This window comes from Artibeus jamaicensis, unplaced genomic scaffold (genome assembly GCF_021234435.1).
Source record: "Artibeus jamaicensis isolate MK-2021 breed Jamaican fruit bat unplaced genomic scaffold, CSHL_Jam_final contig_519, whole genome shotgun sequence".
NCBI lineage: Eukaryota > Metazoa > Chordata > Mammalia > Chiroptera > Phyllostomidae > Artibeus > Artibeus jamaicensis.
The window spans coordinates 40,117,001-40,140,439 of NW_026521871.1; the positions used below are offsets into that span (position 1 = coordinate 40,117,001).

Genomic DNA, 23,439 nt, shown 5'->3' on the forward strand with positions numbered 1-23,439 from the left:
TAATTTGAGTGACTTAACAAACAGTAATAACACCAAATTTTTAATATGGACTATGTCTTAAAATGAGTACATTATCTGTAATAAAGATAAATATACTGACCGTCTACCATCTTAACCTTACATTTCTCCCTTATGACCATTCAAAAATAAGAACAAGCATTTTTTCATTTTGAAGAACTGAAGTTCTTTGTACAGAGTTCTGTTTGAAGAGGAGAGCTGAATTAATTAGCACAGGAGAAATCACAAATTAAGCACAGCTCTGAAGTACAGCTCATTCAGAGGATTTAAACACAGCTTTTTTCCTGAAGCTTCTTGTTTTTTCAAGAAAACAATTAGGAATAGAAGATGGATTTTAAATTCCTAAAGGTGTCCAAGGGTTTCATATTGATCATCTCACTGACGGCCAGGTTGCTCCCAGTAGCACTAACCACAAGATAAAATTTTCTTGGAACAGCACATAAGTGATTCTTTCTCTCGTTTTCTTGTTTTTGAAGACAAGCTTCCAGTGACATCTGTGAAGAAACTGACATTTGAGCCCTAAGGTTCAGGGAGAATGTCCAGCCCCTCTCTGACTTCTCTGTACTGTTTCTTTGGAAACTTTAATTCAGAACTCTTCATCTTTAGTTCAGAACATCCCATCAACCTATTAAGAGAATTTTCCTAGATGCTGGTTCTGTGACAGTTTTCCCCAGGCCCTTATCTTTACATTCTTCAAATTAAAAAAAAATAAATTCAGGCTCAGAGTTTTAATTTTATGGTCTTTGACCTACATCCATACATTCCCATTATATTTGAAGGAGAATTTCCTCAGTTCAGGTCTCTATCCTTTTATGCCTGCTCTCAAATTTGCTGGCTCTTTACCTTCTCCCTCTACCTCAGTGCTTGCTTCATATTACCAATGGATTCACTTTTCTAAAATACTGCTTTGAGTTGGCTACTTCCTTGCTTAAAACACTGGGGGACTCTCAGCTATGAATTGTACATCCCTTGACCTGGCATTCAAGGCCCACCATGGCCTCCTTCTCCTAATGTATTTCATGGTGCATCTCGGTGCTTATGCTGGACATCATCCACATGACTGATGGGCTTTGAATAAACTCTACATTTTCTAGGCCCTGATGTATTCTCCACTTAATACTTTCTCCCTCCTCATCCTTTTTACTTACCCAGTGCTATTGTGTCCTTTCCAAATGAAGGTCAAGTACGAATGCAGAAGTTTTCCTTGACCACCTCTGATTAAAGTAACCCCCACTTTTAAATAAGCTTGTTTTCTCTTGAATTTATTTGATCTATTTTTTTATTTTGCCTCTTATAAGCTGTGCCCAAGACTAAATGTCTTATGGTCCAAGACCATGTCTCATAACTTTGTATACCTCTATTCACTGCCTAGCCCATCTTACACATGACAGGTATTCTGCAAATATCTGTTACTTGTTCTCAAAAGTTAAAAGCCTCTTCTAATAAATAGGAAATCTAGGTGGCTCCCATTTCTTTAAAAAAATTTTGTATTAAATTTATTGGGGTGACATTGGTTAATAAAATTATATACTTTGAAGTGTACCACTCTATATCATCTCTATATTGCATTGTGTGTTTACCACCCAAAATCAAATCTTCTTCCATCATCACATATTTGACCACTTTTACCCTTTACTGCCCCCAACCCCTTTTTCCTCCAGTAACTGCCATTCTGTTGTCTGTGACTGGGCATTTTTGTTTGTTTCTTTGTTTATTTGCCTTGGTTATTCATTTCTTGCTTTCAGTTTTATATGCCCATGAGTGAAATCACATGGTTCTTGAGTTTTTCTGGCTTATGAGTCAAATAAGCTTTTCTGTGGAGCCTCAGAAACCATGTCAGGTCACTTTACTTCCAGAACATGGGCAGTCGTATCCAGAGTCTCAACAGTCCATGAAAGAGAGTGTGGAACATATTTGGAAGCAGGCATGTTAGATCTGGACATGAAGAGAGAGGGGTCACTCAGCTCCCCCACCAAGTGGTATATCTAGGGTGAAGCAGTAGAAGCAGCATATCATGGGGACAGGCAATAAACAGGCACATAGAGAATTTAAAACTATCATGAAACCAACTATGAGTTGTTCTTCTTGTCACCAAACATTAGCATACCTAAACAAATATCAAAATAAAACACCTTTTTTTCCTCAGAATATGCATTTCTGTTACTGTCAAATTTTAATAACATAAGTAAGCTCCAAAACATGTTATTGTTATTATTGAATAAGTGCCGTATTCTACATGAAAGTTAATTCGGAGAAGTCTTGGTAATACAGACCGGTGCACACGGCCTGTTATCTACTGAACGAGGAGGACAAGTGGTCTCAGACCCTTCTGTTGCTCAGGCTCCTGCTCTGTGGTACCAGGTACTCTGCCATTTAAATAGTAGATTTGGAACAAACAATGGAGCACAGTGATTGTAAAAATAGGTAGACCTTGGGTTACGTTAATTCTGCCATTCTCTGTGACCACTTATGATTTTGGTTTTACTTAACTTTTGGATGCTTCCAAGCATCCATATGATTTTGTTTGATATGTGCACATTTTAGTTGATACATGAACTATATTTGTTTCATTTCATGATTATCATAGAAAATGATTTCTTCCATATGGAGGCGTGATATATTAAAAATGATTTACTCCTAGAGGCGTTTATAGTAAGAATTCCCATGCATCGGATGTGCTTGTTTTACTGAAGAACAATTTCTGAAGTCTCCAGACACAGCTCTACACAAATGTAAATGTCACTTTATTGGAGAGGCTTTCCCCGATTAGCATGTGAGATAGGTAACCATGCCCCTTCCCCTTGACCCCACTCTTTGTCGTTCTTATCCAAGTTTGATTTCCTACACAGCACTCATCACCCCGACATACTACACACAAGCTTGCACATGTGTGTGTTCACTTGTTAGTATTTGTCTCTTCTGCTCAGCCCAGCTCCCACAGGGTCAGGAATTTGCTTTATCAGTGCTGTATCCTGGAGACCTTCAAGGTAGTCTAACATGGAATCAATGCTCAATAAATACTCATTGACTGAATGAATGAATGAGAAGAGTGTCATAATATATCCCACAGACACCATTCATTTATTTTCTTCTCTCAGGGGCCCATCTAAACAAACCTTCACATGGTTACAGAAGTCCCTTATCGTCTATCTTAACAAACATGCTTTTCTTGAAATAGACGGAAAATTGCTCCAATGTCCTTACTAATCAATTCTGCCTGGAAAGCTAACTCAAAGGTGGCAGCATAGAAAAAATAGCCATATATTGAGAGATTACTATAGTCAGGCTCTTTAATATGTATGATCTCAGTGAATTCTCAAAAAAGGCTATTTTATAGATGAGGAAATGACAACACTCCTGTGATCACCTAGGCCTGTCCTGTCCCTGGGACCGGGAAGGAAGGACAGCTGGGGACTGCGAAGAAGAGCCCCACCCATTGAGGCGTTCTCTCCATTTCTCACAGCTTCTGCTGCTTTGGCACCTGCTCCTACCAGCATCTGCTGCCGGGAAGTGCGTGGTGTCATCGCACAGCTGTGAAGTGGGGCAGAACAGAGAAGCAAACGGAACAGCATAGAGGAGCCAGGCAACTGAATGCGAGGCTCCAGGGAGGTAAGAGAACAGGAGTGGCTCAAGTTCTGCAAGAATAAAGTTCCTCTGTGGGGAGGGGATGTAGGAATCCTTTAATCCAAAGAGGACACACCGTTTCAAATGTCCATGTACGAAGTGTGCCTCTGCAAAGGTACTCATCATTTTGTCTCAGACTTTGAATGACTCACCCGCAGCCCTACTTTTAAGAAATCGTCCATAGATATTTATGGACTTTAAGATAACATTTTTTTAAAGTGTATACTTTTTATTTAAAAGTTTAAAATTCAACTAACACAGTCATAACAACACCAAGGGAAGTCAATAAAGCATCTCTCTAAATTTTAGGATACTAGAAAATATGTTTAATTTTTTCTGGATTCTTTGCCTCCCAGTTCTGATCCATATGCACACACAGTTTTATTACAGCATAAGCCTGCATCTTTAATGTGCTAGAATCTGTTTCTGGAAGGAGTTGTTTTCACTGCGACCAGGGCAAGGCATTGCCAGGGTCTACGAGGAGGGGAAGGGGTGACAGCACCCCCTGGTAGATTCATGTTCAGGAAGAGGCCACCCCAAAACAGGAGGCTGAACTTGTGAGAAAAAAGAATGGATGAGATGTCAGTGGACATACTAGGAAGAGAGAACAAAAGTGCCTAAAATGCTGGATACAAAAATGGAAGAGACACAGGCAGGGAAAGAGAAAATGAGGAAGAAGAAGGTATTAGTGGGAATTAATGAAACAAAAATGACTTGCATCTCTCTGACATTAAATTTGGCTGACTTGTCTTATATCAGAATGGTTTCTCCCTGAAATCTAGAATTTCTGTCATTTTTCTACAGGCAGAATAACAAAGATGGCAGAAAAGCTGATTTGAAATGTACATGTGAGTTAAGAAATTGGTCTGTCATTAATAATGTTTTAGGAGAAATTGGCATGTCATTTCTCACCGATTTAAGCCTCGGGGAGGCTGAGAGTGGTGGAGTATAAAACAAAACCTGGACACTATCAGAAGGAAGAACTCACAGCAAACAAAGTTGACTGTGTCCTTTAAATAACAGTAAGATAACCTGAAGTCTAGCAGAGATCTGAGAACTCTTGATCATGCTGGGTTTATTAGGCCCTTAAATCATTTTTCTGACTACAGCCCAGAACCAGGTGTTAGATTTTACTATGACCTATAATGCTACCCTTTTAAATTCTCTTTTATTTGTTTTTGAGAAGAGATTGTACCATGCATGTGTCAGGAGGTATCAGGCACAGTTATTCTGAAAGACGCCATCTTGAAAACAGTGGTTCATCTGATCGATGGCATTTAGTTTATAAAGACATGAATTGTATCTTGGGAACACTGGAGGAATTTATAGTGTCCATACCTGGTGACACCAGACGACTGTTCTGTTTTGTTTTCTCTCTCGTCTCTAAGTGACAACCTAAAATAGCCTGCAGGATGCATTTCCTAGATGCAGACACAGTGCAGACAAATCCTGGTTGAATCTACGCCTTCCTCTTCCTGGTGGTCTGTTCATAATAACCTGCACAATTGTGTGACAGAATCACAATGGGAAATCCATCAAAGATTTGGATGTGCTAGAATAAGACCACATCGGGCTTAGCAAGCCCAGACTCAGGTCTGTTCAGAATGCTCATTTGGATTCTCGAGTTGTTTTCCCACTGCCATTCCATCTGTACCAAGGTGAATAAACATAAAAAGCTGACTGTCCAAAGCAGGGGACCAGGGAAGGTCATAAATGTCTCTAGTGATGGATTCCCAAATCCTGCTGCATACTAAAGACTCTTGGAAAGTGTCTAAAATCCTCCAAAACCCAGGCTATACTCTATACACATTAAACAAGAATTTCTAAGGTGGGGCTAAAGCATCAGTTGTTTTAAAAGTCTCTCAGGAGGTTTTGATACACGACTATAAAATAAAGTAAGGTATAATAAATGCTGAAGGGAAATGTGGTTATGCTCTAGGAGTACTTCGGAGATGAGCACAATAGCAAAGACTTGTATGGCAGAGAGTAAGGAGGTTGATCTAAGCAGAAGGGCAACACAAGCAAAAGCAGAGATAAGAAGGTAGGTAGTGAGACAGTACTAAGTTCTTTCTGGCTGTAGCCTGGAGCATAAAGGGACAGTGAGACTATCAGGGAGTGTCAGAATATGCTGTGAAGGGGCTGGATACCAAGCTGCTAAAACAGTGTGTGTAGTTTTGTAGGCAAAGGCAACCACTGGACAGAGAAGGTGTTTTGTTTGGGTTTTTGTTTTTAATGAACATAGTACCAGTGTGTAAAAGTGCCTAGAATAAAGCAGAAACTGTAAACGTACATCACATTAGGAGGCTGAAGTTGCTTTAAAATGACATTTCCTAACCTTAGTTATTACCTTACATCTTTTATGGTTTTTATTGTGTGTACCATTTCCTATAAATGGACTTATTTATTTTTACTGAAATAGATCTGTGTAGAATATATGACTATATCTGCTTATCTATCTACTTATCAAATATTTTTCTGACATCCTCAATGGAAAACTAGTGTCGCTTCTCATAAATAGAAGTTTAGTCTTAGGAAAGAATGCTACAAAAATAAAACCAAGTTGTTTCTTGTTAGATACTCTTACCTGTCAGCAATTCTGAGTTTGAGGCCTAGTCTCTTCAAGAAAAGGGAAGATTTGCAAGTAGCATTAATGACAGAGTAGCACTACGCTTGATGGTGACCATGAGGATGGAGAAGAAGGAATGGAGATGAGGCAGCTCAGAGGCAGACGCACCCAGACTTTGACCAGTGGTCCTTGTTGGCTCTGCAGGAGGTGATGAGCATTTTGTCAGTGTTATCCCAGAGAATGGAGTCTCAGTGTGCCATGTGTCAGCTTTAATGCTAAAATACAAGCAAGGGACACGAGGAGAATCACAGTAAAAATCACAACAGCGAATCTTTGGAGGCGTTTTCGGATCTAATCATATCCTTTTATTCTGCCTGCAGAAAAGGCAGCTCCCGATGGTTTGATAATCCCAGGAAGGATGTGTGTGCTATCAGTGTGAATGAATTTAACTGGTAACATAGAATGTCAATAAATATACTTGAACTTAGAGATTGTCATTTTTTTTAAATGCAATATCGAATAACATGAGAATTTGGAATGGCATGGAGTTTTAAAGCAGTGTACTGCATGGCTATAGTTTTATATGGGCACATTTTATTTTGGTGATGGTTTGATTAGATTTGAAGCAATGGGAACTCTGTGGTGTCCATGTGTGTGTCAATATGTCTGTGTTATGTTCACTAAGTGCAATAGTAAAGGGGAAATTTCCAAAGTCAAGTTTTAAAATGATAAGGCAAAGATGAAGGAAATAATCCTGTAGTCACAGACAAAATATTATGACCCTATCCTAAAGCCAGTGAACAACAGATGATAAAATGTACCTCTTTTTAACCCTCTGTAATTCTCTGAAAGCCTCTTAGAAGCATACTACTGTCTGTATCTTCAGCTACATGCTGCTTTGTTTATGTAGACTGTTGGTAAAATCCAATCGAGAGCCTCTGCCATGGTATGATTTAGGCATTCCCTGATAAGCACATCTTACTCAGCAGGTTGACTGGGGATTATTAGTAAAATCCAGTCATGCTGGAGACAAATACAGTTCTGTTCATTTCACTAATTCATTTCTGCTGGTTGTACTGACAGCACTTACCTTTATCTTTTTAATTGGCATAACTGTCTTCCATAGCTCTGTCCTCTTTAGAATATCAAATGAAGAAGAGCTCATGTCTCTACTCCATGATTGACTACCCATATGACCTGCAGCTACACTCAAGCTGTGTTGTGGTGACAGAAAAGGTCCACTGGGCACGTGCATGCTAAATAGTATCAAAAATGCCTGGCAGTTACCAAGTACACTTTATGTGGGAGGGTCTGTGCCAAACATGTCATATAAATCGTGGTATGGCTTAAAATGCACCACAACATAATCCCTGCTTATTATCACCATTTTATAGATGAGGAAACTGAGACTCTGAGAGGCTAAGGGACCAGCCAGAATTTGCAAATCTAGTAGATGATAGAGTTGGACTTCAAACTGAGGTTTGTTCACACAGCCTGATCTCGTCTACTTCTCTACACGGTTTCCAAAGGGCTGTGTCTGATTGCTCACCTCTGCAGGTCGTTTTGACTCAGTGATTTATGAGTGTCCTAAAGCATCACTGCAGAGGTGGATTTGATCATCTCTGTGAAGCAGAGAAAGGGGTGTGTGGCTGCTACTGTTTCCCCAAACAGTTGATATGCAGGGCTGCCAAGATCATCTAAGTGCTAAAACAAATGGACCCAAGCATGTCATGACTCAGCACAACAAAAGTTTATTTCTCAATCATATGATTGTGCAGAATAATTTGAGGTTGGTGGTAAGGCAGAAGGGGAAAGTGACCTTGATCCATGCGGTCACTCAGGGACCTAGGCTGACTGTGGCTCTATTATCATCAATACATGACTTCCAAGGGTGTCACTGTTGTCACCATTCCAGTTAGTCAGAAGAGCAAGAGGCTTAGAGGACTGTGTATGTGATACTTCTGTGAACCAAGCCTTAGAGGAGGCATGAATCCCTTGTATTCTCATTCCATTGGCCAGAATCCAGTCACATGCCTGCACCAAATTGCAAGCAAAGCAAACAATATAGTCAGGCCAGGTATCCAAGAAGATTAGGAAATGAATTTGAGAGTACTCACATCAGGAGAGCAGAGGAAAGATCCCAAGTCCAAGAATCTGAAGATTGGGGTTTCAATCCTCATGACCCTTTTGCTAGTCAAACTGGACAAGTTTCTGAAAAATCATCTGAAAATCAGAATCACTGGCCCACACTACTTCCTACTTCATAAGATAATCTAAGGTCAAGATTAGAGTGAAATAGGTGTGTGGACATTCTTGGCAAGCAAATCAGGACAAAGCGTGAAAGAGCAGACAAAGACCTAGCTAGACTGGTATAGAATCCAAGTTCCAATTCTTTTTTCTGCCCCTTTGTGGCCATGCAGGCGTGACTCACTCAGTCCTCTGATCTGCAGAGATTTTTTTGTTAAGTCAAGAGGAAAAACACTTCCTTTACCTTTTTTATGGGATCCAGAGTACATACAAATCAATAGCCTATGCATAAGTGTATGAAAACCATCACATGTCAAAGAGATATTAAAATGTGTAGTTTTGGTGATCACTGGTCCTGCTGTTCAAGGACCCATACCCTGAGGAGTGCAAACTCTCAGCTTTGCTCTTCTCTCCTTACACAAATGAAGTAAAATATTTATGCATGAAAATAACATACCATGAATAACTTCAAATTCCTGAGAGAACAGCCTGAATCACCTCTCATGATTGACATTCCCACCATGCTAGGTAGATGCTTGCTGCCCGGTTGATACTCATTGAATTATATTCAATTTTCAAATGTACTTTCTTGTCAAAGACAAAATGACAAAGGGGCTGGTACAATCATGGTTTGTGACTAACCCCTCTGAGGCATAACCTGGAGCTCTGGCAGTTCCCATCTCTCTCTCTGAGAGTAGGGCTTACCCTAAAGGATTGCATTACAACTTTTTTACCTGGTAGGTCACTTTCTTGAATGGATGGCATTAGTCATTTGAATAGACTCAGACTTTCTTTTAGGCATTGAGTAGTTCCAGAGTTACAGTGATTCACGAAGTTACTCCCTCTACCCTCCCCACACCCTTTTTAACTAGTTGGGAGACTCTTAAACTTCTTCATTCCAGCCAAGATGCTTATTCCCTTCCAGGTTGCCTTCCGAGCCCAGTTTTCCAAAGAGATGATTGTTTCGCCTGGATTTCATTCATTTCTGGGCTCACCCAACTATAGACCCAAGCCTGCTTATCTAATTATGGAGTGTGATGACTCATTCTTCTGTTTTTCTGGGTTGTGGCAGGTGAGGCCACATCTGCTTTTTCAAGCTTTGATAAGTAAATAACAAGAGACATTAGAGAAAATCAGCATGAGACTGGCTGCCTTTAGTTCTAGGACGGTTGCTGAAGTGTATCATAGTTCTAACTGTCGAATTCAGGCCAATCTTGACTTTATCCGGGCACTGAACAGCTAACCATTTATTATTCCCTTCCAGCAAAAGGGAAATGGCGAATAAACCACCTGCAGAAAGGTGGTCCTGGGCTGCTCCAACTTTTGAGTGCATGGGAACCTGGGGTCTTTCTGAAATGCATATGCTAATACAGTAGGTCTAAAGTGGGGCCTGGAATCTAGTATTTCCCACAAGCTCCCCAGGTCCCCCTGCTCTTGGTCCAACTGCCACATGCCGAAAAGAAGGGAAGAGCTGGGGCGAAGCAGCACCCATTCTTACCAAGGTCTCCTTCTTTACACAAAACATTTTCAGATGACATGGTGTCTGTGATAAGGAGTAAATACCAAGCTGCAGTTGTGGAAATAGGTAAAAAATTGCCATCAGGAGAAAAGGGGGATCTTTCATGTTTTTTTCAATCCACAGTATTTTACCAAGTGCTTCCTCTGGGTCATTGTGAGCTTGCTTAATTTAGGCAGCACAGCTTCTAAGGTCGCATCTATGGCGGCAAAAAATGGGAAGATACCAGATCCCATTCCATCTGAGTGATGGGATTGGCATGGTTATAATCAATAACCTGACAGAAGGGACAGTTAGCTGTGATTGCAGGGTATATTAGGTTCCACAGACAATTAGGTCTCTGGGTTGGTGTCACATGCTGACTTGCTAATGATTCTGCTTAGTATATTGAGAATATTAGTACATGTAAGTATAAAAATTGGAAACATAACTTCACAAACATCATTCAATATTTAAAAGGGGAGGTGGAACCAAATAGCTATCTGTATGTTAATAACAGCCACATGGGTGGTGCTTACCAGGTACCAAGCATTTTGTGAATATTAACTCATTTTATCCTTACAACAACCCTATGAAGTAGGTACTATGATTATCTCTACTTTATAAATAAAGATACTGAGTCACAGAAAGGTTTGTTTCTTACCCTGCCCAGATCAGCAGAGCCTAGATTTTGAGCCCAGGCAGGCCAGCTGCTGAGTACACTCTCTTATCATGCTTTTCCTGGATTCACATGTGACGAGTACATGTGAGTTCAGGTTCAGATTCCACAATTTGCCTTTGTCACTTAATAAACCCTCTAGTCTCACTGTCCCAGTTCCATCATCTATGAAATGAGTCTAATGGTGCCCTGGCAACCTCTTGGAATTGTTGGGAAGTCAAAATAAGGTAATGCGTATGAAATTTTATGGATTATATACAACCATGCCGACAGATTCTTAGGATTAGATGGAAGCATTTGATTATCATTGAGACATTTGATTTGATTTGATTTTAATCCTCACCCAAGGATATGTTTATTGATTTTAGAAAGGAAGAGAGAGAAAGTCATCAGTGTGAGAGAGAAACATTGACTGGTTGCGTCCTGTATGTGCCCCAGCTGGGGATCAATCCTGCAGCCTAGTTCTATGCCCTGACCCGGGATCAAATCTGCAACCTCTGGGTATATGGGATTACACCCCAACCTAATCTCCCCGCCAGAGCTTAGATATTTTAAATAGTATTGTGTAAATAGCCAGCTTATATTTTTTAGTCCATATTTCTACATATTTGCTGCTTCCTCAGGAAGAGCTTGTTTTGCCTGAACACTTAAATAAAAACAAACAAAAAATTCTTTTTGGATTTAATTGCTTCAGGTTTTCTGAAAACAGAATGTTCCATAGAGGCTAAAAACCAATAGAAGACCCATCAGCTGATTTCATTCATTCCCATTCTGTGAAATATTATTCCCTGTAGATTCTTCTTGTCAGTGTCAGCCCTGACACTGACAGTCATTTTTTGAAATGATTCTCCAAAAAAAAAAAAAAAATTCCCCTGCTCCTTTTGCATGTGACTCTTCATTTGGAAAGGTCTTTCATCATGAAACCAGTTTTACCACAGAATTTTACATCAGATTTAGCTCATGATTTCTCTCGTTGCTGTGTCTCATTCCAACATATTTCTCATTCTGCAAAAACCCTCACTTTTCTTAAATTCTTCATGTTCCAGTCACACACACTTTTCTTCCTCTAAATTTTAGTGGGAGATAAAACAGGTCTCATCATTGTAAATTAGTACATCCCTACTCAGCCCAAGAATTCAGGCAGCTTGAGAACAGGGAACTATAAGGAAGAAGAATTTACTGGGGTTTTGCTTGTGTTGCTTGGGCCAAGATTTCTATGACTTTAGTTCCTGAATGCATGTGGTGGAAGTCCCTCCTGGTTATTCAACTAAAAAGTTATAATTAGAGATTAATAATTTTTCTTGTCTCTTTGTCAGAAAGCCACAGTAGTAAAGCAAGTGAGTTTAAAACCAGAACTTTATTTTATTTCATTTCACTTAACCAGATCAGAATTTATCTTTTTTTAGGCAAAAATCATGGTTTAAGCCTTTCATTTCAGATTAAATGTTAGAGTTAGATACAATTATCTTTTAAACTAAAGTAGCAAATTCAAAATAGAGCAAAGATGGAATGAATTTGATGCATGCAAATAAGTAACACTTCCAAGATGATTTAAAAAGGAGAACCATCAAACAATTACATCATCATTTTTTTTAACTATTGGCTTCTAAAATAGGAGTCATTTAGGTTTTTGATGCGGTCAGTGTAGGAAACTAGTTGTTAATAGTTATCTGTGTCTTCCAGTGCAGCACTCACTTTCTCTGGTTTGTTCTAGAGCAAAAATTCTTAGAGAAGGATGGTCCCTGAGGCCTACTGACTGTTGAGGTATCTAGGTGTGTGTTTCTGGTGTCAAAAATGCAGATGATATGGAATAGTGGTCAAAGATGCAGAACCTGAAGTCAGAGAGTACTCAGTTCAATTCCTGCCTTTTCCATTTCTTAGCTGCATGACCCTCAGTGAGTTACTTATCTTGTCTTAGCCTCTGTTTCCTCATCCTTACAATGGAGATGATAAGTGTACTGACCTCACAGGGTTGTGATGGGTATTATACTGTCATAATGTCAGCGTAGTATATATTTCTTTAAAAAATATAAATTCTTCAGTTACTTTTAGGATAATTTCATTTTTAACCTATTATTTTTTAAAGAAAAGGCTTTTATTAACTATTTACTATGTGAATCACTGTATAAGGTTTTTTTAATTTTTTAAAAATTTATTTAATTATTGTTCAAGTACAGTTTTCTGTCTTTTACTCCCATCCCAGTCCACCCCCCCAGTGCTCCCAACCTCCCTCCCATTTTCACCCCCCTTAGTTGTTGTCCATGTGTCCTTTATACTAGTTGACCTATTATTATTAAGCCACATGTAGTCTTAATAGCTTCAGTGATTTTATTTTTCTTCTTTTTTTATTTTACATTTTTGGATATTTGAACAATATCAAAAACATCCTGAATGGGTTATGGGTGCCTTTCAAGCCAGTCCATGCAAATGCTGACTCTGGACGTGTGTGCATCTTTAATTGAAATCCCCTCACTTCCCATCCGCCCCCCCACACACACACATTAACATTGCAATGGACTTTGTTTACAGGAACATCTTATGTGAAGAGAACAAAACATGTTATGGCTTCAATTTGGGACCAAACAGGTAATTCATATCTGAAGATCACATTTACTACCTACATAATTCTGTAAGTGTGTAAGTGCCCACAATTTATCAAAAGCACACTGGTTTGTTCTATTCATTTGTTAAAATAAATTGGGAAAATATTAATAACTAGGAGGATAAAGAAATGCCACTCAAAATCTTAATCCCCACAACCAAGTGCTATTAATCTTTATGCATTTTGTTATAATTAGCTGTAATGATACTGTACAGCTAATTATATTATATCCTCCCTTTTTACTATATTGCAGGATTTAGCATTATGATAAAGTTTTTTAATGTTTTATTTATTTATTTTTAGAGAGAGGAAGGGAAAAAGAGAGGGAGAGAAACATCAATGTGTGGTTGTCTCTCACACACCCCCTCCTGGGGACCTAGCCAGCAACCCAGGCATGTGCCCTGACTGGGAATCAAACCAGTGACCCTTTGGTTCACAGGCTGGTGCTCAGCCCACTGAGCCACACCAGCCAGGCCTATGATAGGGTTTTTATAAACATCATTTCAATGGCTGGGTAACATCACAGTGAGTGCATATGTTGTAGTCTGTCAGCCAATGAGCTGTTATAAACACTGCTGTCATGGACATGTCTATGCACACTAATCCTGTAGCATTTGTGAAAACGAAACCTCATGTCCCACATGTGGCAAATCAGTGAAAATCATCAGTTGGAACTGGGTTGATATAATTTATTGCACTGAGTTTCCTGATTTCCTTAGCTTCCTCCAGCTCAAGACCAAAACCCAAATTCCAAAGGCGGTCTCTGACAGTAGTGTCTTGGGAAGGCTGGAAGGTCAGGAAAGTGCAGACAGATCCGGAATGGAGAGAGTGTACTCACCCTGCCCAGAGAGCTTGCCCTGGTGACTGTGTTCTCCAAATCATGGGTTCCGATCTCTGTGAGCCCTCAGGAACTCCAAGCTGAGGCTTTCCCGAGAAATGCTGTTGCCCTTAACGTATCGCCCCAGCATTTACTTATTGATTCCAGAAAACTGCTCGTGTTAACCTCATCATTTTTTTAAAAACGTGAATTTCAGATCTTATTTCCTTCGGTCTCTTCTTGAGTTAGATGACTGTCATTTCTTCTGACTATTAATGCTGGACTGCCCTATCATTTTTGTTTTCTAGATCCTTGTGGCCAATTTAAATCATCACTGTCCTTAGACTCTCTTCCATACTCCACTTGGGCTCCACATTCTGGGATTTGGAAAGTTTAACACAAGAAAAATATTCTTGTTTGCTAAAACCAGTATTCATCTGATATGCCTGGTGCTAGCAGGCCGGTTGCTAAAATATTAAAATGCATTAGTACTGATTAATAAATAGTTTCTGCCACTGTGTCCCCTTAAGGACTGCCATTTAGCTCCCAACTTCCTCCCATTTCCATTATACCCTGGCAGGCTCAGACTGTCCTCTGAAATCTCTCTACCATCCAGCCCCTCAGCTCTGCTGTATCTATGGCATTGCTCACGCTGATTGGTTTCCGTCCATGTCTTCAGATGGTAGACAGAGAGATGTGTGTGTGTGTAACACTATACTCTGCTTTATCCAAAGTGGGACTTGAGCCTGCAACTATACATTCTTGGAGAGAGTGCAGCTCTCCTGGTGGTGAAGCTGTCTCCTGATTCCCACCATGACCTCTTGCGCTTGCCATCCCAGCCTGCTCCTCTAGCAGACAGTCTTTTCTCCGATTATGATGACATGATGAGACCCATGGATGTTTCTGTTCTTTTTGTGAAAGTCTGAAACTGGCGTTTCCTCATGGTGTTTCTCTCATGTTGATACCAAGGAGTTGAAGGCAAATGGAGTAGAGGGAAAGGAGCGAAGTGGGCATGTGCATCTGTGTTACTCAGGGAAGTCTTTCTAGAATCAAGAGACTGGGTGGAAGGGGAACGGAATTCTTGTGCTGGCACTGCCATTCTGCCACTTTTGCTACTCATGCCTTAGGAGCAAGAGGGTGGGACTAGATTGGGTTGTACTTTAGGCCCCTCCGAACTCCAAGACACCAGCAAAAAAAAACCTCTTCCAAACCATTTCCAAAGGCATTTCCCTTTTTTTGTAAGCATCCTTTGGCTTTGTCAAGAGAGTTTAATACAAGGAAAACATCCTTGTTTGCTAGAAGTGATATTCATCTGATATGCCTGGTACCAAGAGACCCATTGTTGAAATATTGAAATGCTTTATTACTGATGAATATATACTTCTGCCTGATTAATAAAGTTCTGTGCTAATTAATAAATCATGTTGTGTGTTTGAAAAGGGGGCGCATTAAATGAGAATATTTGTATGCCAGAGTTAGGAGGTATCTTTGTTTCTGTCCAAAGAGTGATTTGTGGAATTTATTTTGTTGACAGCTCACATTGCTTATGTTTTTGTCTCTCCCACGTAACAGATACACATACATCTTCATTTTACTGTTTGTTCTTTTGGCAAGCTTTTGCATGTTGCTTGTCTAATTTTCTCCTGACTTAGAATTTTCTTAATTAAGAAAGAATGAAAAATTTCGTTAACTTTCCATTTAAAGTAATCATGCCTAACTGGTGTTTAACTGAAAGGGCTGATCGATGGTGCCTGGTGTTTTTGCTGATTTAAGTTAACTTAATTCATTACTATTCTTAGTCTCCTTCCATATTCCATGTTCTGAGATTTGAAGAATTTACTATAAGAAAAACAATTTTGTTTTCTAGAGCTGCTGTTCATCTAATGTGCATGGTACCAGCATACCGGATATTGAAATATTGAAATGCATTCGTGCTGATTAATAAATAGTTTCTGTCACTATGTTCCCTTTTGGGGCCCCCATTTAGCCCTTAACTTCCTCCCATTTCCCTTATATCCTGGCAAGCCTAGCCCCTCTGTATTAGTGGCAATTCCATATCAGAGCTAATCAAAACTTCCTTGTGTCTCAGCTCCCACAAAGTTTTCTATTGACTGTTGATTTAGAATAGTAATTGTATCTGGCTTTCCTAAGGTAGGAGAGCAATTCCTAGCCTGGCTGTTTTAGTTCTCACTCTAAACTAGTGAAATGAAAATGACTATGACTCTTAAGTTAATTTTTTCACACAAGCACAAAAACCTGCATTTGGCCTTGCCTAATTCCTCCGTCTCATCCAGGACTACATTTGTTCGGTCAAAGCCAATTTCACATCCTAAATATTTCTTGGGTTCCATGTGCTCCTCTAGTTCAGGCCCTTGTTATATCTCGCTTAGATGATCACTATAGTCTTTGACTTGGTCTCCCTGCTGGTACAATTGCTCTTCTTAATTCAGCCGAGAGGATTTTTCTATGCACTTCTGAACATGGTACTCTCATGCTTAAAACTCATCAGTGAATACTCATCATCCACACTGTAAAGCCCACACAGCTTAGCAGGATATAAACTTTCTCAATTTTTTGAGTTCCTCACCTGCCTATCTGCAATTTCTACTTGACATCACATGAGCACCAAATGATGTGTGGCTTTTCTCTATTCCTCATTTCCACATTTTAGTTCCTGGTTTTGGCAGAAATACTTTACTTTTCATAACCCAACTCATGAATTCTTGTCCACACTTCAGCAGCTAGTTGGGCCTATTGCCTCTTTAAAGGATTTTGGTAAAAATGTTTCCTTAGCACTGTTGAGAAATTCAGTACTGTTAAATTGACAATACGCGTTCATGCATCTGCTCCTCACCACTATGGCCACTGGCTCTAAGTTTTCTGAGGTCAGAGAGAGTCTTGTTTATCTTGTTATGGCCAGCCTCTGGGATATACAGTGTCTGGAGCCACCGGGCTATAACCAGTGGTGCTGAAGTTTTCACTGAAAGAGGTATTTTTGGTTTAGTCCCCTAGAAACAGATTCTTAGGTGGAGATCCATGTTAGATGATTTATTAGAATGTGGTCCTAGAGCAGTGAGACAGGGAAGTGAAGGGAAGGAGGACAAGTGAGGTTGTGCATCAAGAGAGTGCCACAGAGGGTCATTTTGCTTCTGTTCTCCAGGGCAGTTCTGGAAACAGTTTGGGTTCCACCTCTGATTTGTCCCCACCAGGGTGAGGCAGCCAGGGTGTTAATATTCCCACATTTATTGGCATGGGCTAAGGGTTGCCTCTTCCCCAAAATATAATCTTCCAGTCACTTGGCTTTCCACTTGTGGTCAGTGAGGCTAAAATTGACCGTGGGTCAGGATAAAGTAGAGTGCTTATTAAAATGCAGGTTGCTGAGCTCTATCCCTAAAGTTTCTGACTCATTAGGTCTGGGGTAGGGCCCAATAATTTGCATTTCTGAAGAGCCCCTGGGTGACACTGAATCTCCTGGTCTGTGGATCATACTTTGAGAAGTATTGGATTAAGCAAAATGGGTTCCAGCACCTTGAGGGTCATCTTAAGTGAAGGCATGAGTTAGGTTGCAGGGAGTAAAAGCACACCAAAAGCTGGAGGACTTAAGACCATCAAGGGATCCCTGGTGATGAGGGTAGACCATCTGCTTCCGGGGCTTGGGTCATGGCTAATGCCCGAGAGGGTCTGAGCTGCCCAGAGTAGAGTGCCACTGGTCCCGTTCATAGCCCAAGGCCAGCTGGGATTTGGAGGACTGACTTACCTGAGTAATTAACTTCTAAGTCAGACTTCTCTTTGCTATGATTAAAAGTCACATGCACTAAACTATTTCTTCTTGCCATCTTTTGTTCTTTTCTTGTGTTCTTCATTCAGTTCCACTAAAAAATCTATTTCCTAGAAGCACCACTGCTTTGTCTCATTGATGGGTTTTTCTTCCCAGATGACTCATTGTGTTCTCTTTTATCATAATTTACCAAAACAAACTTCAAAATGCTATCTCTTAGAAAAGAGTACAACTTATTACTGATAACTACAGGAAAGAGAATTGAGGCCACAGATGATAAAATGTATATGGTATCAGAAATCTATAACCAGACACTAAAATTGGCTGAATGAGCAAGAAAGAACCCAGAAATTTTTTAAAAAATAGTGTGTGATTTGCCAGACACTCTCTGGAAATAAGTGAGGAATCTTCTGGCAATTTGTATTATGGTCAAACATTAGGTATGCTTTTATTTTACTATAAGAGGGTTTCCATCACCGTTTTCGTCCTGGTGGTTTGACAGAGTTCATGGAGCTCCCAGAGGCATCTGATGTTCACAGGAGTAACTCATGTACTAGAAAATCTGTCTAACTTGGGACTTTGAAGTAAATGTGAGAGAGATAAAAGTTTAGTGTTGTAATTAAATCTTACATCATGCTGAAATGTTTGCAAAGGCAATAAATCATTCAAGAATCCTGAAACAATTCTTCCACTGTAGTCCATTTTCATTAACTTAAATCAATTTAACAGAAACATCCTGTGAACCTACTCTGTGTGAAACCTGGGGACAGGGAGAAGGAGGGAGAATCAGGGAGAAGAGAGGACTTTTGTTGCTAAGAAGCTTATTATGGGATGTCTTTGTGAGGACACTTCACATGATTTAGATCCTAAATCTAGTGATATGTGTGGCCTTTAGAAAGAGAGCATAGAGAAAGGATTTCAAGGAAAAATGAGGAGTAACTATGAGGAAAAGCCAATGACAAATAGATAATTGATGGTGGAGAAGAAAAGCCCAGGAAAACATGCTCAAATGTATGAAAGTTTATGATAAGAAATAAGTGTTTCAGCCATGCCAAAACAGAAGTACATGTCAAAGAATTTATCAGAACACAAAGACATTGGTGGGATTTAAGGGTTCACTTAGAAGGAAGGATATTGCCATTTATTGGATGCCTTCGACAAGCCCTTGGGGTATACCTATTATCTCAACCAATTCTTTCAACAACTTGTCAATACATGTTGTTATTTTTAAATAAATAATTTAAAATGTAGAATGGTTTTAGGTGCACAAAGGAAGCTTCAGAGATAGAACAGATAGTTTCTGTGCGCCCTCACCCAGTGTCCCTGATTGCTCACACCTTATATTGACTTGGTTTGTCACAATTAGAACTCCAGCCCAACTGCAGGCTTTATTTAGATGTCACCATTGTTTCTACCACAGTGCTTCCCCCCCCCCTACAGGATCCAATTCAGGACCCACATCACCCTGAGGTGATGCTTCTTTATCTCCTCTGGTCTGTGACAATTTCTCAATCTTCTCTTGTTTTGCCTGACCATGACAGTTTAGGAGTATTGGTTTGGTATTTTGTAGAATGGCAATTGCTATTTTTATACTTTAGAACTATATCAATTATAACATTTTTTTTCAAAGATAGGAATTTAAGCTGAAAAGAGACGATCACTAACATTTTTTTTTGCCAGCAACAATGTTAAAACTAAGAATGAATTTGAACTGTTTTGTAGTGAAGCCTGGGCTACTTGAATTCTGGGAACTGTCCTTCTGTAATTTATTTCACTGTTAGTAAAGGTTTCCTTCCAAGAAAAAAAGAGAAAAAAGAAACTCAGTTTAGACAGGTATACTCAACCCCATGGTCTTTCAATCTCTGGGAGAATGATGAGAATGATAACTTTTTTAAAAAGTTGCTAAGTAACTCTAATACATGATATTTACCTAGTGAACTTAGTGCATTATTAATTTTAGTAAGGGTTCTAATTATGTATTCTGCTAAAATGCCTGGTTGTCATACAAAGTTTCATATATCCTTGAACATTAGTTTGAACTACAGGTATAGAGATCTCAAAAAAAAGAAATTGTCCTACAAATACAGAGACAAATATTTATCCTTTTGTCACCTGGAAACAACCCAGAGTAGGCAATCTAGAACTGCAATAAGAGTCATAGAAAGTATTCATTCAGGGACCTAATCCCTTCCAATTCACTCTTCTGTCATTTCTAGAGCATGCTTCCAACCTTATGGTCCAGAAGCACTTATAAAACTGCATCATTCATCACATCCACATTCCATGCAATAGGATGGAACAAGAGCATGTGTGCCTTCTCTCTGATGAGACCTGAAGTACAGCACAACAAAACTGGCTCTTTATCTCCTTGACCAAAACTTGGTCCATGGATATGACTAACTACAAAAGAGGCTGTGGTACATGATTTTTATTTCACGTAGACATGTGCCAAGCAAACATTGACTGAAAATTGTGAGATAAATAGTGGTCAGTACCATACTTGATGCCGTTGTACATACCTCCTGCATATATAAACACAGATACTTGGGGTACTAACAATTTTCAGTGCACCATCAATGTTGAGTTTTTGGACTCAACATTGCTTTGGACCTCTCATTAATTTTTGCAGAAATAGTGTTTTGGACCTATATTTTTCAAATAACCAGATTATGGAGGCATACCTAGATTGCAGTTAAATCCTTTAAAAATAGGTTTACTAACTTTTTAACCTATCTCGGGAATGTGTAGAATAGTGAATTTATCCTTTTCCCTACATGAGCCCTACTGAAAGAACTGGGGAGTCTTTGTTCCAGAGGATGTGCTCTGAGAAAAGACTAGACTCCCAAGAAGTGGCAAGCAAGATGGCTCTCAAGGGTCATGACAGATCCAGAGTTGGTCACTAAGCAGAAAGGTTGGGCATGAGGCAGAATCAGAAAGCTTTGTGGCATGACATTGCCCTACAGGTCAATGGGGAGCCATTGCAGGACTTAGACAGGAACCAGACAGGATTACTTTTGCAATGAAAATGGAGTTATTCTTGCCACAAACTTTGGTTTTATAGAATATGATGTGGTAGTAGAGTACACATTTAGATTTCTATAGTTTGTGACATCACTTTGAAGGAATGGGTCCCCAGGAGAGATTGAGAGCTGATACTAGGGACATATTCCAAAATTCTGGGATTGCTAGGGCTTCCCTGATGTTATAGCATAAACACCTTTGGTGAAGCATTTGTGTTTGGCTTTTTTGTTGTTTGTTCTTTCCTGTGAAAGGAACAAATCATTATTGTTGAAAAATTGGAAAATACAGAAAAGCAAATAAACCTCCTGAAACTATTCTAAGCCAGCAATGCATACTGTTACCATTTCAGTGTGTAATTCTCTGGCTCTTTTTCAATGCATATAGGCTGCAAATTTTTGCAGGGTAACGTGCTAGAATTACTTCTAAAAGCCTATTTTTTGTACCATGAGGTCTTTAGGAGAAAGAAAAGGTTCAGTAGTTCCCATCTAGTAGCTGAAGATTCCTGAGGCACCGCAGATTGCTTATACGGTTCTCAAAGCCATCCACTTACCAACATTGTCTGTAGGTTGAACAATTTAATGTCACATGTTCAACCATTGAGTCAACATACAAAGGTGCTATTTATTGAAATTAATAAATGCAAATTCATTCAAAAGTACTACTGAATTTAGAGTACCTGGCTGCCATTAGCTTTTTTCCAGTCAATGAATATTAAAAAATTCAACTATATTATGGTAGATTCACAGAGGCACTGGTGTTCCCAAGAGGTCCTTGTACTTGTGAGCGTGGAACAAAAATTGGATGAGGGGATGAGGGACATACCGAGTCATTGCTGCTTCCACCACATCCCACTGCAGTGCACCAGTTGCATGCTTCCAGAAGAACTGCCTTTGCCTTTGATTTCCCATTCATTTTATTTCATGAAGGTGAAGCAAATTCCTCCCATAGTCGGATGATTCTTCTTCCATAGTTGCATTAACAAACCTGAGCTGCCTTAGCTAGATTCAGAAAATGAAAGATTTGATTATTGAAGCCAAAATATTGTTTAATATTTATGTAAAAATGTTAAAAATAAAACAGTATCTATAAAAGAAGGAGATTGATTGTTACCTTTTTACCCCATTATGACCCCAAGAGTCATGGAGCTGAACCCCAACTTTTACTAATTGCTCAGTTTTTTTCAGATTTATTCTCTTCATTAAATTTGTCTTACTTGAACAGAACAAACCAATAACTTGGAAAATAAAAGAGGTTTCTTATTTACCTTTCTAAAGAAAAAATTATTACACATTTTATTACTTTTCATTCCCCCAAGTTGTATCTTACTTAAAAGTCATATGGCAGCTGGTGAAAGTTGATTCCTTGGATTTTCCATAATCAGAATTAAATGTTAGCAGATACCCCTTCCAAACCAAGTATTTCAGTTTATTTTGTTTGTGTTCAGCTCTGTTACTTGGCAGATGGGGACTGGCTGCCAGATAAAAAAGCAAGCCTCCTCATCTTTCCATTATATTTCAACTTTTAATCACTTTTCTATGAGCTTAATAAAGGCTTTTCCTTCCCCTATACACTGCTTAGCTTTCTTTAACTTATTTGAATTAATATTTCTTCCCTGTCTGTACTTGATTGAGTTTGCTATCAGTTTAGAGCTTCATTGTAACAATTTCTCTCCTGTGTCCCATCAATTTTTATCCTGTGTGTGCTGTTAATTGATCCATTACTTTCATCACAGGAGAAGAGGTGGTGGGGGGCATTTAGAAAAGGATGTGCACTTCCTGATGTGTACAGGTGCTCAGTTCCAAAGAGAAATCATTTCACCACTTTGCTTTTTACAAATAAGAAACATGAATCAGTCTCTTAGAATACAGACAGACATATTAGTAGGGTATCTCCCAAAATAACGTGGGACTTGATTAAGAGTCCTGTCCCCTCCCTCCTATCTCATTGCATACTTGACAGTTACAGTGGGTGATACAAGAGGCCATTCATCATATTTTTATTCTGAAATATTGAATTCTTTTTCATCTGCCATTTGTAACTTGTTTCTTCTTTCTCAGCTTTGGGTTACTTAATTTATAAAATGGAGCTTACGATAGTCCCAGGTTGGTTGGTTGGGAATCCCAGGAAATACCACATGTGCTATATAAGAATATCAGGAATTATCATGGTGTCAAAGTTTTTACAATAAACGGAAGGCAAAAGTCATTTTTTGAAGGAGATAATGAATCTGGTATGAATTCCCAGTCCTACTGCTAAGTATGTGACCTTGAGCAAATTGTTTCATCACTTTGTGTCTCAGTTTCCCCAAGCATAAAATAGAGATAATCATACTTACTACCTCATTAGGTTAAGAAATGGAAAGCCATAATTTACATAAGTAGTTCAGTGAGATGTTGGGAACATAATAGAAGCTGAATAATCATTAATGTCTTTATTACTACATAGAAAGAACTAGCCAGAGCATTCTGATATTTCAATTCTTTCACCGAAAGTGCCTTCTGTGTATACTCTGCCAGTTCCATCACAGTGTGCTCAGCATGGGGAGAGGTGGACCTGGTCCTCTTTGCTTGTGCCTTACAAAAATAATGCCTG

At 39.3% G+C, this 23,439-nt stretch overlaps 1 protein-coding gene across 7 annotated transcripts in view; it reads left to right on the plus strand.

The window, feature by feature from the left end:
* LRRC3B (leucine rich repeat containing 3B) overlaps positions 1–23,439 on the plus strand; it is an 82,951-nt gene that overhangs the window by 26,100 nt on the left and 33,412 nt on the right. The window contains exon 3 of one of the 7 annotated variants that reach the window (XM_053668983.1): positions 3,482–3,627. The exons of the other annotated variants lie outside the window; for them this stretch is intronic. The gene's annotated coding sequence lies outside the window, so the exon portion shown is untranslated. The remainder of the gene's footprint in view (positions 1–3,481; positions 3,628–23,439) is intronic. 7 annotated transcript variants of the gene reach the window in all.